At 38.9% G+C, this 14,601-nt stretch overlaps 1 protein-coding gene and 1 long non-coding RNA gene across 2 annotated transcripts in view; both read right to left on the bottom strand.

Annotated features, from left to right (window-relative positions):
• akt1 (v-akt murine thymoma viral oncogene homolog 1) overlaps positions 1 to 8,345 on the bottom strand; it is a 66,638-nt gene extending 58,293 nt beyond the window's left edge. Inside the window, exon 1 of the mRNA XM_022672583.2 lies at positions 8,184 to 8,345. The gene's annotated coding sequence lies outside the window, so the exon portion shown is untranslated. The remainder of the gene's footprint in view (positions 1 to 8,183) is intronic.
• The window catches only part of LOC125780990 (uncharacterized), a 74,056-nt gene that overhangs the window by 58,293 nt on the left and 1,162 nt on the right, over positions 1 to 14,601 (bottom strand). The gene's annotated exons all lie outside the window — the stretch shown is intronic.

Here is a 14,601-nt window from a genome sequence, read left to right as displayed (position 1 = left end):
GCAGGTAGGTCATTCCTTTACATCCAAAAAAAAAAATGTATATATATATGTGTGTGTGTGTGTATATATATATGTTGCACTAGTATTAGCTTCATGTAATAACAGTTTTAATCATTACACAATTCATTTAATTATCCATCCTCCATCACTCATAACTCCATAACTCATGTTACATTACTTGTATAGTAAATCAGCATGCTAACAGGCTAATTTACTATACAAGTAATGCAACAGTATCACCTAAATAGACACCTGACAACAATATATATATTGAAAACACAAACACAAACACAATCACACATTTACATTTACCAATAATCAATAAACACTTCCAATACACCCAAAATCCTTTAATTCTCCCAAAAATCGTCAGTGCACATAATAATCCAGGGCACCTTATATATCAATTCTACTAGTTAGGTAACTGTGCTAAGCACTAGCTCTTTTAACGGTCAGAGGTGAGTATATCGGCCTGTAGTCTTATTTCCCATATATTGTGGAAGGGTAAGTTTACAGATCTTCATTGTTCACTATCTTACAAATTCTACACTACTCTGCTGAAAGACGATGGGCTTCCATGTTTTTTAGCAGCCGTTAGTTTAGATATAAAGCTAAATAGAGCCTGTACTCCAAAGTACACTATTTCCTTATAGCTAAAGGCAGAAGACTTAAACGACTGCCACACACATAAATAAACACAAATGTGTTGAGCGGCTGCTCCCTCACAGGAAGTCATTAGTTTGGAATGGGTAGAGGCTGCGTCAGGCTGACCCCGTGCTTCTGAGACCCACAAAGTTCGGAAGAAGAATCTAAGCAGGAAGAAAATAGCCAGGGGTCTGTAGGACCATGAGGGCTGTGGAGGAGGTTTAGTAGCACCTTTGTGACAAAAACAGCTTTCTTCACTCTGTGTTTTTCTTAAAGAACTGCTGCTGTAGATGAGTTGTATGAAGAGAGTGAAGAACCTTTTTTCAAGAAGCCTTTTTATATATTAAAATATTAAAGTACAAAATGTTTCTTTCAGAGCTTCTAAAACAGATTATATTATTCTTAGCATTTAAAGTCTCATTCCATTGTTTTTTTATTCATTTTAAAATGTCTAGTTGTGGTCTCTAGTATTAATGAATGCCATGTGAGCTGTTTTTTGTAAAAAAACAAAAAAAGAAGTGCTCCGGTGATCCAGTGTAACGCTGCTTTAGTCCGGTGGAGGAGTGGACAGAGAGAAATTATAGGATTTCAACTCTTGCTCATGAATATTCATACATGCAAACTTATCGCCTCAGATTGGCTAACAGCACTGCGAAGCAGAAATATAAACAACAGATGGAAACGTTTTAAAATAAAGACATTTTTACACTAATAACAGTCTTTTCAATGTCATATGTTACTTTTTACAACACGTGTAATTCTGAACCTGCTAAGTGCAGTTCAGCCACTGACCTAGTATTAGAGTCTCTGTAAAACACCAAATCCACCGGAGATCCTATTTAAACCTATAGATACTCACACACAGAGGTGGGGAGTCCAGGTCCAGAAAGTAAAAATCTAGCCCAGGTGGATTTTTACTTTTAACTAGTACCTATATTTTAACTAGTATCTCAATTGTACTTGGCTGGTGGTGTTTTTCCTCCATAGACTAATTCTAACCATTTGTTTCTTAGCTCTGAATGACTGGGTAAAGTATATAAACACTGATGTGTTATTCGCACAAATAACACAGGAATGAACTGCATGCTGTTTCTAGCGCTGTTATTTATCTCCTATCTGACGAGACGGCGTCGCTGCCCGGCTTCAGCTCTGCCTGTGGGCGGTCCCGAGGCAAGGTGGGCGAGGCCATGAATACTAATTCACGGGTTGACGTAGACGTGGTGCTTTTCCTGATCGACTCGCTTTGGTTTTCTGAATATTTTCTTTTACTAGCTGCTGCAGACAATGAGGAAGAGGATGAGGAGGAGTTTCATCATGTGCAGCATCATAAACAACTCAGAGAGACTGTACTGTATTTCACAAACAACAAGAACAAGAGGATTTTAGTGGAAAGAGACCATTAAAGTCCAATAACAGTTTAGGCAGCTTTTTAGAACTGAACAAAAGCAGCTGAACCGGAAATTCAGTCAGATAATCAAAAATACACTCTCACAGAGGAGGCTTGCAGTCTAGGTCTATGAACTAATCTCACTCACGCCAGGCTTCGGATTCAGCTGTGACGAACACACATGCAGATATTGAGACTCTTTTAAACAGAGTCTCCATTACTACGAATGCATTGCGGGCAGCTAACTGAGACATAGAAGCAGAGAGATGGACAGAGCTGAAGGGAGAGAAATGAAAGCTAGAGAAAGCAAGATGAAAGAAACCAAGAAGAAGAAGAAGACGAACAACAACAACTACTAAAAAAGGAGTTGAGTCAATTACAACATACCACAGACCTGAACACAAAACCAAAACACTGACCTACCCTTAAACATGAGCAGTCTCTGCATTAGCAGTGGACTCCACGCTACTCGGGAGGGGGAGGATAAATGCCTGCATAGCTGGCAACCGGCCAGCCAGCGGCAACTGAATGAACCCAATACCCTGACTGGGGGTCACATGGTCTACTGGGCCCCGGGGCCTCCACCCACTCACTCATGCTCTCGCGCGCTCCCGCTCCTCAATCATTCATCATTCCGGTTCTGGATACAGGGGCCAGCCCCATTCAATGCAAATCAGTGTCATGTGGCAGAGCGAGACGGTGGGGTCTTCATGCCTCGTGGTTCACAGACTGAACCGTGGTGCGATAGAGCAGTCTTGTGCAATCACAACAACTTCAACACGCCAGGCCTTCAAGGCAAAACAACCCAGTGGCGAAAGGTATGCTGGTGTAACAGTTACTACTGGTGCAACATTTCCCTTGTTAGGGGTTTTAACAGACTGAAAGGAAGAAAAAAAAAACTGCTAAGCCACAAACAGCCCCACCCACAATAAAAAAAAAAAATCTTTAAATGCAGGAACAATCATGCTTCTAGACACCTTTGATGTGTTTAGTTTCTACTCAACAATAGTATATCATTATGTGATGCTTTAATGCAGAAACAGCAACAGCATCAGCTTTAAATTGTATAAATATTATACCCTGAAATATCGAGCCATATCAACCACCCCTATTTATCACAACAGGGTACAACTTTTTAGCTGTTTTTGGCAAAAGGAAAAAATAATATAATATATCTGTCCAGTATCATTTATTTTACTTTAATCCTGGATATATGGAGATATATGTAATGCAAAATTATAATGAATACTATCATGACATTCAGGTTCATTGACTTCTGTTACAAATTATTGTATTTTTTAATATATCTCAGTCAGGGATGTGCCATATCATATTGTATGCAATAATATATTTTTTTTTTGCAGTCGTGTATTTGTAAAAAAATATTTTTTTCAACTTTTTAATGTTTTGTCCTATCTTCAAGAGAATCGTTATTGCAAAAATACCATAAATTATTGTGCTTTTATTTTAGGGCCATATCGCCCACCCCTAAACAGGACTAAAGCGAATAACCCCATTTATTTTTTTTACTGGCTGGTTTACAAGACACATGACTGCAACAGCAAACAGGATCCAAAAGGCTGCAATGTAAACTCAGTGAAGGCAGTCTGAGACGTTTGCTCTGGCTTAATTTCTATAGAACAGAAACTAATTAAACCAGGGTCCATTTTTATATACATTTATTGGTTTGAACAAGCTGTAAAATGAGTCTTCTATTATATATTAAGACATATAAAATGCATCATGATATCATTTGTCACTGAAATTGAAATTACAGTCACCTCACTTTAAGTTACACATAAATTAATCTAATAAGACTAATCTCCATCTTGTTACAAGTTTATTTTAAGGTGTTTTTCCTTCTCTTATGAAACGACATAATGAGTAAACATAACAAATTTGACTTCATCTGACCCCCTCTATAACTATAACTAGTGCAAAGCATGATTCTCTCAGTTCTTCTATCAGTTAGAGGCAGATTCATCCTGCCAGGATAAGAGCTGCACATTGAAAGAGCAGAAGCATCACATCACTGTATCAAATGTATGGATTAGACTCCAAATAAAAGGGATGTTTAATAAATTAGAGTCAGTTTAAATCACATGCATCATGTCACAGAAAAGCATGAAATATGCAGAGCTGAAGCATTAGTAGTCCAAGTGGCTCTTGATTAAATCGTACAATTTATTCTAAAGGAACGCTCATCTGCAGGACCGTAAAATTAGTTTTAGGTTCACAAATGCAGCAGCGCTGAACCATGCACTGTCATTAAATAAAATTACCTAGTTTGCAGGCAGTGATGTGTGTATATGTGTGTATATGTGTGTGCTTGTGTAGTCTGTATAGACAAACAGGGAGAAACACACAGAGAGCCACATCAGTAGAAGAAGCATGAGTCCTATATTGGAGGACGAGTGTAGAAATACTGAGCAGCAAGGGCATGATGGAAATTCCCATTCTATAACACATTCATAAAGCTCCACAAAGAGCTGTTTATTGAAGAACAAGCAAGCTGGTGTGTGTCTACTACCCACAATTTACACTGCATTATAATATGAATTTAAGGGTACTGACCAGCGCTACTGTATGAGTGAAGCATGACCAAATGGAAAGTGAACTGCAAAAGTACGGTAATGTATTATATAGCCTGTACAAGCTTGAGCTTGCAGGGAATTCGCCTGGTTTGATGAATGCCAATCAAGCTACTACTTTACTGAACTTTCCAACAAAAAAAAGAATCTAGTTCATATGTCTAAATATCTTCCATGATTTATTAACACATTAATTACAAATTTAAAGTTTAAAGTTCAACAACATCATTAGACAACTAGGTTGCTGGGAGGGTTTTCTGGCAAATGCGTAAAAAAAACAAAAACACATCTTTTATCCATAAATAGACTCACAGCAACCACTTACAGCCTCAGGACAATCCTGTGTGTGCAAAGTGCAAAGGAATTTGGAGAAACGGAGTGTAAAAGATGACTCAACTAGCAGATAAAGAGATGTCCCCTCCAAGACCCCACCAAAGCTATGAGCAAGAGAAGGTTCCTGTTGGGATTTCTTTCCTTGCCTCTACTTCTCTTTAGGCATCCTGACTCATCCAGGCTCCTGAGGCTCACCCACCAAGCACTGACGTGAACCATAAGCTGACAGTGTGTCTCAGAATAGTTCTAACAGCATTCCTGCTCGGATTACTGCTTCAACAGAACCTAGGGGATCTCCTGAACTCCCAAGTCTTTTTACACACTAATGGACAAGGTGGACAAGGTGGATGGAAGGTACGCAAGTGTGAGCAATGGCAGATTTAGGTTGTTTGAAGGGAAGAAGCAAAAAAATTAAAAAGGGCACCTACTGCACACCATAGGACCCACCAGTGTGCAAAAAGCTATAATGGAATATGTAAAACAGTATGTAAAATAGTGTTAATACATGCCTGGTATTATGCTAAACCCATTTTTTACAATTGAAAAGAAAGCTTGCAGTATTGCCTTCTCGAACACTGCAGCAAGGTGTCAGGGATACAAATCAGACTATACTGAACCCACTCTGACATCTGTAAATTCAAGACTGGGTGTGGTTAAAAGTGATGTTTTACTCTTTTAAGTCAAAAGAAAACCCTTTTTAACCCATGCACAATTAGGGAATTTTTACATTAGAGCTAACCAGTCAGATTAAAATAGCCTTTGGTTTGTTTCAACAGGTGTGAAAACAGTAATCAACCTTAAATGCAGACAAACACACCAAAACAAGACAAACAAGAGAGAGTCGGTCTTAAATGAACTCTTAAATGAACTCTGGAACAGTTCATTTTGGATGAAAATGTGATCTGACCCAATTATCAAAACTATCCTTATTGTGAATCTAAAAGGCTGTTCAGGTGCAGTTTGTTCTGATTTATTAGCCAGATAATTACTAATTACAACAGCTAAAAAAAACAAATGCCATCTCTGCTGTTGCAAAGTACAAAATCACACTGAAATACGTGCTGATCCAAAACACAGGACCTTCTTCCTGTATTTATTTTCTTGCTCCACACCAGACTGGTCTGATCATATCAATAAGCAGAGACAACATGCTCACATGGTTCGTTGTGACTCATTTTGTTGCGCTTGTGGTTTTCCTTGTGTGAAACCAAACCAAATCAATGTGAAAAATGCTCAGTTAATTGAAGTTATTAAACCTGTTATTCGGACTAGAGAAATAAACTGGTGTACATGCACAGAGAGCAGTGGGCAGGCATCACTGCAAAGCTCAGGTATTAAACCTATAGCCTTATTTTCAAAAGTCTAGATTTCTAACCAGAGAGATAAAACCTCCTTAGCCTTCAAAGGAAGTCAATGTAAAGGAAAGTTTATTTCGGGTAATTTTAAAGAATTTCTATTGGTCCGTTCTTTAAGATATTCTGACTCATCATCATCATAATCATCATTAATTAATGCAATAAGGGCCACCGTTGCATTTTCAACCATGGTGGCACTGGGAGGGGCGTTGGGGCGTCCACCACCAGAGTGTGTGTATGTGTGTATGGAGGGGGAGTACATACTCTCAGCATCTTCTTATCCTCAGAAGCTAAAAAAATTTATGAAAAAACCTAAAATCTACCTAACTTAGCTACACCAGCCAGTGTCACATGCCACAGTTTTTTGCCACAATGCCACAAAAACAGCCCCTGCAAAAGGTCTCATGACTTTAAGGGAGAAGAAGCAGAGCGTGGTAGATTAAACCTGTGGCTGAGAGCCACTGAAATCACAAAGATGCCCTGCTTTAGAAGTTTTTAAAAAATATCTATTTCGATCTTAACCTATGTCTCCCCTCCTTACAACCAGAGCATCCAATATAGTTACCTAACACTCTGGAAAAAAAATAAGAGACCACTTAAAAGTGATAAGTTTCTTTGATTTTACTAAAATGAAAAGTTATCCAAAAGCAGTTTGTAAGACTGGTGGAGTAGAACATTCCAAGATGCATGAAAACTGTGATTAAAAATCTCAACTATTAAATCTTTATGAATATAAACTTGTTTTCTTTGCATTATTTGAGATCTGAAAGTTGAAAAGTCTGCATCTTTTTTGTTATTTCAACCATTTCTCATATTCTGCAAATAAATAAATGCTTTAAATAACAATATTTTCATTTCGAATTTGGGAGAAATGTTGTCTGTAGTTTATAGAATAAAACAACAATGTTTATTGTACTCAAACATAAACCTATAAATAGCAAAATCAGAGAAACTGATTCAGAAACTGAAGTGGTCTCTTATTTTTGATGTCCTCCAGTCAAAACAAACATAACAAAGGTTCAGGAGAGCAACAAAACTATGGGAGTAAAACACAGAACAGTGGAATATCTAACCTACCTACACCCTGTAAAATAAAGAAAAATCACCGTAGCACTTCTACTACTACATTACTACACACTGAAGAGTGAAAGAGAACGGTTTGGCAGAATAACAATAACAGCATTTAACTAGTTAGCGTTACTAACTAGTTATCTAGCCAACCTAATTACCTACTCATTTTATTAGTAGTTATATATTAGGATTTAAGGTGGACTGGTCTCGCAGAACAGTCATGAACAAAAAAGCCAGCTAGCAGCAGCAGCAGGCCCTAGCTAGCTAACTAACCGTCCACGCGGCGGTCAACTCAAGACAAGAGGACACAATGTAGTTAGCTTAGCTTAGCTGTACGTTAGCTAGTTAAGCTAAAGACATAACAGATCACTATAGAAACCACTCGGACTGGTTTAGCCTTAGATAGCTAAGCTAGTTAACGTTAGCTAACCTGGCTAACTAACTATCTTTACCACAGACACACACACAGGGCCCCTGTTCACAGACTTGCCCTCTTTTTAACACCTTTATACACACTCGAATTCAACACACACCGGATTAAATAAGTACAGTACAGTAAATTAGATGTACAGCAGTACTGTAACCCTGAGAAACAGAGAGAGAGAGAAGCGGCGGTGTGTGGGCCTCAGCCCGGGCAGACTGAGGGAGACTAACCGCCGCATCCCTATTCACTACAGACCCATTCACTACACTCAGAGACCTTCCCTCTCAGTCCCAGCCGCTCACACACAGCGGCTACTACTACTATTAAACACCACAGCTTCTCCTAAACACCCGCAGGAGGGAAAAACAGAACATTACCTGAAGAATTAATCACAAAAGCCTCCAGAACATCCCTCTGGGCGGTGGCGGCGGTTCTACAGACAGCAAAATCCCGCAGAAGAAGCAGGTAAGAGTGTTTTCATTTAGCCCCGTTTCTCTCCTTCTTCGCCTTTCCTCCCAGCCGTTGTGTCTGCTGCGCTCCTCCCGCGCGCCGTCCGCGCGGTCCTAGTGCCCGTGTGTCCGAGCACGAGCCGACCCAAAAACTGTCACTATGAGCCCAAACCCGACCCGACCCATAAACTGTCATCATGAGCCCAAACCAGACCCGACCTATAAACTGTCATTATGAGCCCGAGCCGACCCAAAAACTGTCATTATGAGCCCGAACCCGAGCCGACCCATAAACTGTCATTATGAGCCCGAACCCGAGCCGACCCATAAACTGTCATTATGAGCCCGAACCCGACCCGACCCATAAACTGTCATTATGAGCCCAAACCCGACCTGATCCATAAACTGTCATTATGAGTCCAAACCCAACCCATAAACTGTCATTATGAGCCCAAACCCGACCTGACCCATAAACTTTCATTATGAACCCAAACCCGACCCAAAAACTGTCATTATGAGCCCAAACCCACCCCATAAACTGTCATTATGAGCCCAAACCCGACCCATAAACTGTCACTGTGAGCCCGAACCCGACCCATAAACTCTCATTATGAGCCCAAATCCGACCCATAAACTGTCATGAGATCCTAAGGCGTGGCCACAACTTAACGAAATAATTAGGGCGTGGGAATCGAGACAATTAAGGTGTCCCGTTTCCACGCCTTAATAAGTTGTGACCATGACTTAATTATCTCATTCCCACACATTAGAATCTCATTCTTACACCTTATTTTTTACATGATGTCACCTTAGGGGCTCCCTATTTATTTATTTATTATGTAAGAAAAATGTTTATTAAGAACAGCTACACACAGCGCTGCAAGTCAAGTTGCTGTGTGATTATAACATTTTAACTTGTGCAACTTTTTTGTTACTTTGCTATATTGTCATTTATATGCCATAGCTTCATATAAAATAAAAAATGCTTTAAAAAACAGACGCCTATGTCACAGACCATTATCTTGAGTGGAGGGCATTGGGTCAAGCTCTGGCTTGGGCAGAGAATCTGAACTCTACTAGCATATAGCACTGAGAAATAATGTAGCTGGCTTAGCTTAAAATGTAACCTAGTAGCTAATCTGAGAGTTTACGCAGTTTTATTGATCTCTTTTATTAATTTAACATTCAGACAAATTCACATCACTGTCAGATGAAACCCACAGCTATGATAATTTGTCTTCATGCAGGGACCTGTAGCACCACATCACACACACCGCCGCATTCACATCCACATCCAGAGGTGGCAGAAGTAATGTACTACACAAGATACAGAAGTACAGCAGGATTCACAATACAAGTACTCAGTTGCATCAAGTAACTACATACAAATACTCCATCACCTTAATTAAGTAGAAATGTTGGTTATCTATACTTTACTAGAGTAATTATTTTACATTTTTACACAATTATCTGAACTTTCTCCTCCTTACATTTTAAAAACAGCCTCGTTACTCCTATTTAATTTCAGCTGGTTTTCATTCCGGCTTCTCATCGTTCAATAAAACCCCTATCCAGATAAATCTCTCCATCCAGATAGAGAGAATCTGATTGTGATTGGATGTAGAGAAGTATAAACATATACCATTCTGACTCCCTATACTGTGATCCATCACACCTGCACAAATTAAAAACCTCTGGAATATAATCAAGAGGAAGATGGATGATCACAAACCATCAAACCACCAAACTGAACTGCTTGAATGTTTGCACCAGGAGTAAAGCAGCATGAAGTTATCCAAAAGCAGTGTGTAAGACTGGTGGAGGAGAACATGATGCCAAGGGTTATTCCACCAAATATTGATTTCTTAAAACTTTATGAATATGAACTTGTTTTCTTTGCATTATTTGAGGTCTGAAAGCTCTGCATCTTTTTGTTATTTCAGCCATTTCTCATTTTCTGCAAATAAATGCTCTAAAGGACTACATCAGGCACTGATGTCCCGGAGGAAACCCACGCAGACACAGGGAGAACATGGAAACATGGAACATGAAAGTGCTAACCACAAACCCACCCTTTCTTCCCAGGCCCCTCCTCCATGGAATTTCTTCAGCTTTTCTTAAAGTTATCTAGATAACTTTAGCAAACATCAACCCAATCCACCCCAAGGACACATGTAAGCAGGACCCATGTTTCCCATTGGTTTGATTCACTCCCATGCCCCTTTAGGGACAGCTGCAGCTAGAGACTATGTCTTGAGTTCTGCAAGGACGCCTGGTGACTGGAAATTGAAACTGAATAGACTGGAATTGAATAGACTGCTAAATGACTGGGGGCAATGGCTCCAATCACTTCCAATCAAAGGTCATGATCTAACAAATGAGGGCGAGGGTACCACTCTAAAGACCACCCAAAGTGCCTGTCTCTCAAACAGGCACCTTTTTGGCTTGATAGAAAAAATTACATACACATACCTCTAAATGGTATTTTTTAAGATTGCATATTATACTGTATCTAGCCAGTACCATTTCTTTGACTATGTATCTCAAAGTAATAGCTATTTTTTATATTTAGGATATTAAACCAATGATTTACTATGACAAAAACTAAGACATTTTAAGAAAGTAAATAACTGTATTGACATAAGTCAAGTCAAAAGATGAATCCCAAAGCCTAAAGCCTCAACTGCAACTGAGGTAGGCTGCATTTTTGTCCACTGCGTCCACTAAGGGCGCAACTGATGTATCCTTCGCAAATCTCTGTACATGTCAAAGAATTCTAAGGTAGCTCTTTTATTTTATTATTCTTCCATCCAAATCGTGCATTGGTCCAGTTCCACTGCTAGCAGAAAACACTCGAGAACATAATGCTGCCACCGCCACCATGCTTAACAGTCGTTACAATGTTCTTGTGGGTAAATTCCCACATTTAGAACTCAGCGCTACAAATTTTTGGTTGGTAAAACTTAAAGTTTTACAGTTTCAATTAATGCTTAATCTGTCAAGTTTTTTGGAGGTTCTTAGAACGGTTTTAAACGATTTGATTGCGACGCTGCAACGTTTTAAACTTGCATTTAAAAGTTTTTATAATGTTAGTATTTGAGTATGTTATATGAGAAATGTTCTAAAAACGTTAAAAGACCAGTACGTCTGTCTAAATGCATAATCTGCTATAAACAGAACATCTTAATTTCACCATGTCTTTAGGACCAGCGCACTGAAATAATGCAGCGAAAAGACAGAAGTGCCATGTTGCAGCACTGTTTGAGCAACTCTGGGTAACATGTTTTCTTCAAGGGCATAAGAGCGGTCAAACAACACACAGGAATTAAAACGGGCAGCTTTATTACATTGCTTTCTACACTGAGCTCACAGAGTCTGTTCCACTGCTTCAACTGACTGTTGCAAGACAGCACTTAAAAATGATGAGTTTCTTTAATTTTACCAAATTGAAAACCTCTGGAATATAATCAAGAGGAAGATGGATGATCACAAGCCATCAAACCACCAAACTGAACTGCTTGAATTTTTGCACTAGGAGTAAAGCAGCATTAAAGTTATCCAAAAGCAGTGTGTAAGACTGGTGGAGGAGAACATGATGCCAAGATGCATGATTAAAAACTGTGATTAAAAATCCGGGTTATTCCCCTGTGTTAAAATGTTAATGTTGATGGCACTTGTAAAAATGTAATACAACAAAGGGCTCCTTACTCCTTAAAATGGGGCAGTTGCTTATTTATGCGCGACATTAATTTAGTTCGTATTTGTGCACGTTTTCTAAAAACATGACTGAATAGAGCCTTAGCACATGGGGAAAATCATGGGCGCAGAACTGCCCTCTAGTGGATTTAAAGCTTAACATCAATGCCAACATAACCAACGCGTAAAAGTATGTGGGCAGTGATGGTGACAAGGTTAAAATACAGACATATATATTTTTTTACATAGAGGAATATAAATTAAGTTTTAGCACTGTCATTAGATGCTCGTTTCACAATAATGCCACAGCAATCTGTAGCAGGATCTCAATGGATGAGGTCCCTCTTTTTATCAGCGCAATACTGTATACTGTATATATACTGTTTATTAGCCAGTGTAGGGGTGTTAGCAGACGTAAATATAATACAAATGACACGACAGTTATTGTTTCCTCATAAGCACATTGAGCCATCAGTGACATTGTGATTGTGGCAGTTTAAAAGAAAGGATGCACTGGCTTGCTTCATGTGTTTCCCAGTGTGCGTGGTCTGTTGTGATAGAAGGCATCAAAAATAATGTGTGGGAAATTATTAAAAAAAATTATACCACAATTAAATCCGACCCTGCAATGTGATTGGCTGAGATGCGTTCTATGAGTGCCGTTATCAGCCGTTAATGCACTGTAATCGAAGCTCTCCATGTATTACTCCGCCACATACATATATAGAAGTCAATGTAAAAAGAGTTTATTTCTATATGTCCATTCATCAAGGAATTTTGGCACCATATAAGGGACAGTTTGTCTGTTCAAATTATGTGGTAAACTAAAAAAAAAAAAATGATGATTTTCCTCAAGACAGCGACAATATGGACATGACCTTTTTAAAGGATATTTCCGTATGAAAATTAATAACAGTAATAACAGTACTCTTTAAAATTTTGTAATTCCTTTATTATGTCATCACATTATACATATTAAATTAGTGGCATACAATTACAATAAAATTGATAATTTATTGTATTTTTTTCAGGAATAATACATTGTAAAAACACAAATACTTCTCATGACAGGTCAGTTTTTTAGTGTAATATCAATATACTGTTGAAACGTGACAATAAAACGATTACCATATATAACAGGAGAAAAAACATTCATAATAGTTTTCTAATAATTATACCACAGTTAGTTCTGACCCTGCAATGTGATTGGCTGAGAGGTGTTCTATGAGTGCCATTATCAGCCGGTAATGCATTGTAACCGAAGCTCTCCATGTATTACTCCGACACATACAGGTAACCATGCAACGATGCAGCGCTTACAAGCCAAACAGCGCACCTACACACAGAGCAGCAATGGAACTATTTAAACTTTCGGACAGTTTACAACAAAACAGCTCCTATTTTCTCCTCCTCTTTAACTCTTTAAAATCTTTCAATAAACAGTGATAATGAACTGTGGTATAATCACAATAATACACTCGAGGTTCTTGCTATAATATTGTAATATTGACACTGCTGTGCTGATCTCCTGGCTACAACCGCAGCACAGCAGTGCCAATATTACACGTTATAGCACCAACCTCCAGTGTGTTATTGCTTAAATATAACTTGATTTCATTCTAAGTACTTTGGGAAATTCATTTTGTTTTTCGGCCCCATCAAAATGCATTAATAAAAAAACACAACAACATTTTAAAATACTGATTTACACATGACAGCGGAAATATATTTCAATATTCGTGAACAGATTCGTGAACAGATGCAGATTGTGGTGGGCCTGTTGCTGTGAGCTGGAGCTGTGAATGGAGGACAGGGTGAAGCTCTGGCTGGACTGAGAGAAGGTCCTGAAAGGAATGTGCTGCTATTGTCTGAGTGAAGAGAGGGTCAGGGGGGAATGCCATTGATGAGTACAGAGAGAAAGAGCCAGCCTCCTGGAAGCTCTCTCGTCCTCTCTCTCTCTCTCTCTCTCTCTCTCTCTCTCTCTCTCTCTTTCTCTCTCTCTCTCTCTCTCTCTCTCTCTCTGCTGTGAGAACCTCTCGTAGTCGTCAGCTCACTGAGGCTCTGGTCCCAGAGTGCACAACAACTGCTTTGTCTCGCCCATAAACACACACACACACACACACACACACACACACACACACCCCACCAAACCACAACCAACCTCCCTCTCTCAAACTAAATCAGGGAAACCCTGGGACCAGTGCACCAACACTGCTGTCATTTACATCCTGTAGAATGACGTCTTCTTCAGGTCACTGTCCCGTACTGGTGAATAGCGTAGTAACCCTTGTGAGAAGGATGTATACTTAATAGTATTAAAAGTATGTTTAAATTAGGTAAAGAATACTAAAAGTGCATTTTCTATTTAATATTCTTAATGAAAATACACATTAATTATACTTTCTCTGCATGTTTTTTCATTAAATGTATCTTTAAGCAATATACTTTAAATTAAACGTTGTGTAAAAATGATGGGTTTCTTTGATTTTACCAAATTGAAAACCTCTGGAATATAATCAAAAGGAAGATGGATGATCACAAACCATCAAACCACCAAACTGAACTGCTTGAATTTTTTGCACCAGGAGTAAAGCAGCATAAAGTTATCCAAAAGCAGTGTGTAAGACTGGTGGAGGAGAACATGATGCCA

This window comes from Astyanax mexicanus, chromosome 14, assembly GCF_023375975.1.
Source record: "Astyanax mexicanus isolate ESR-SI-001 chromosome 14, AstMex3_surface, whole genome shotgun sequence".
Lineage (NCBI taxonomy): Eukaryota > Metazoa > Chordata > Actinopteri > Characiformes > Acestrorhamphidae > Astyanax > Astyanax mexicanus.
Note: the sequence above shows the minus strand (reverse complement) of the source record. Positions and strands in the feature narration are given on the sequence as shown.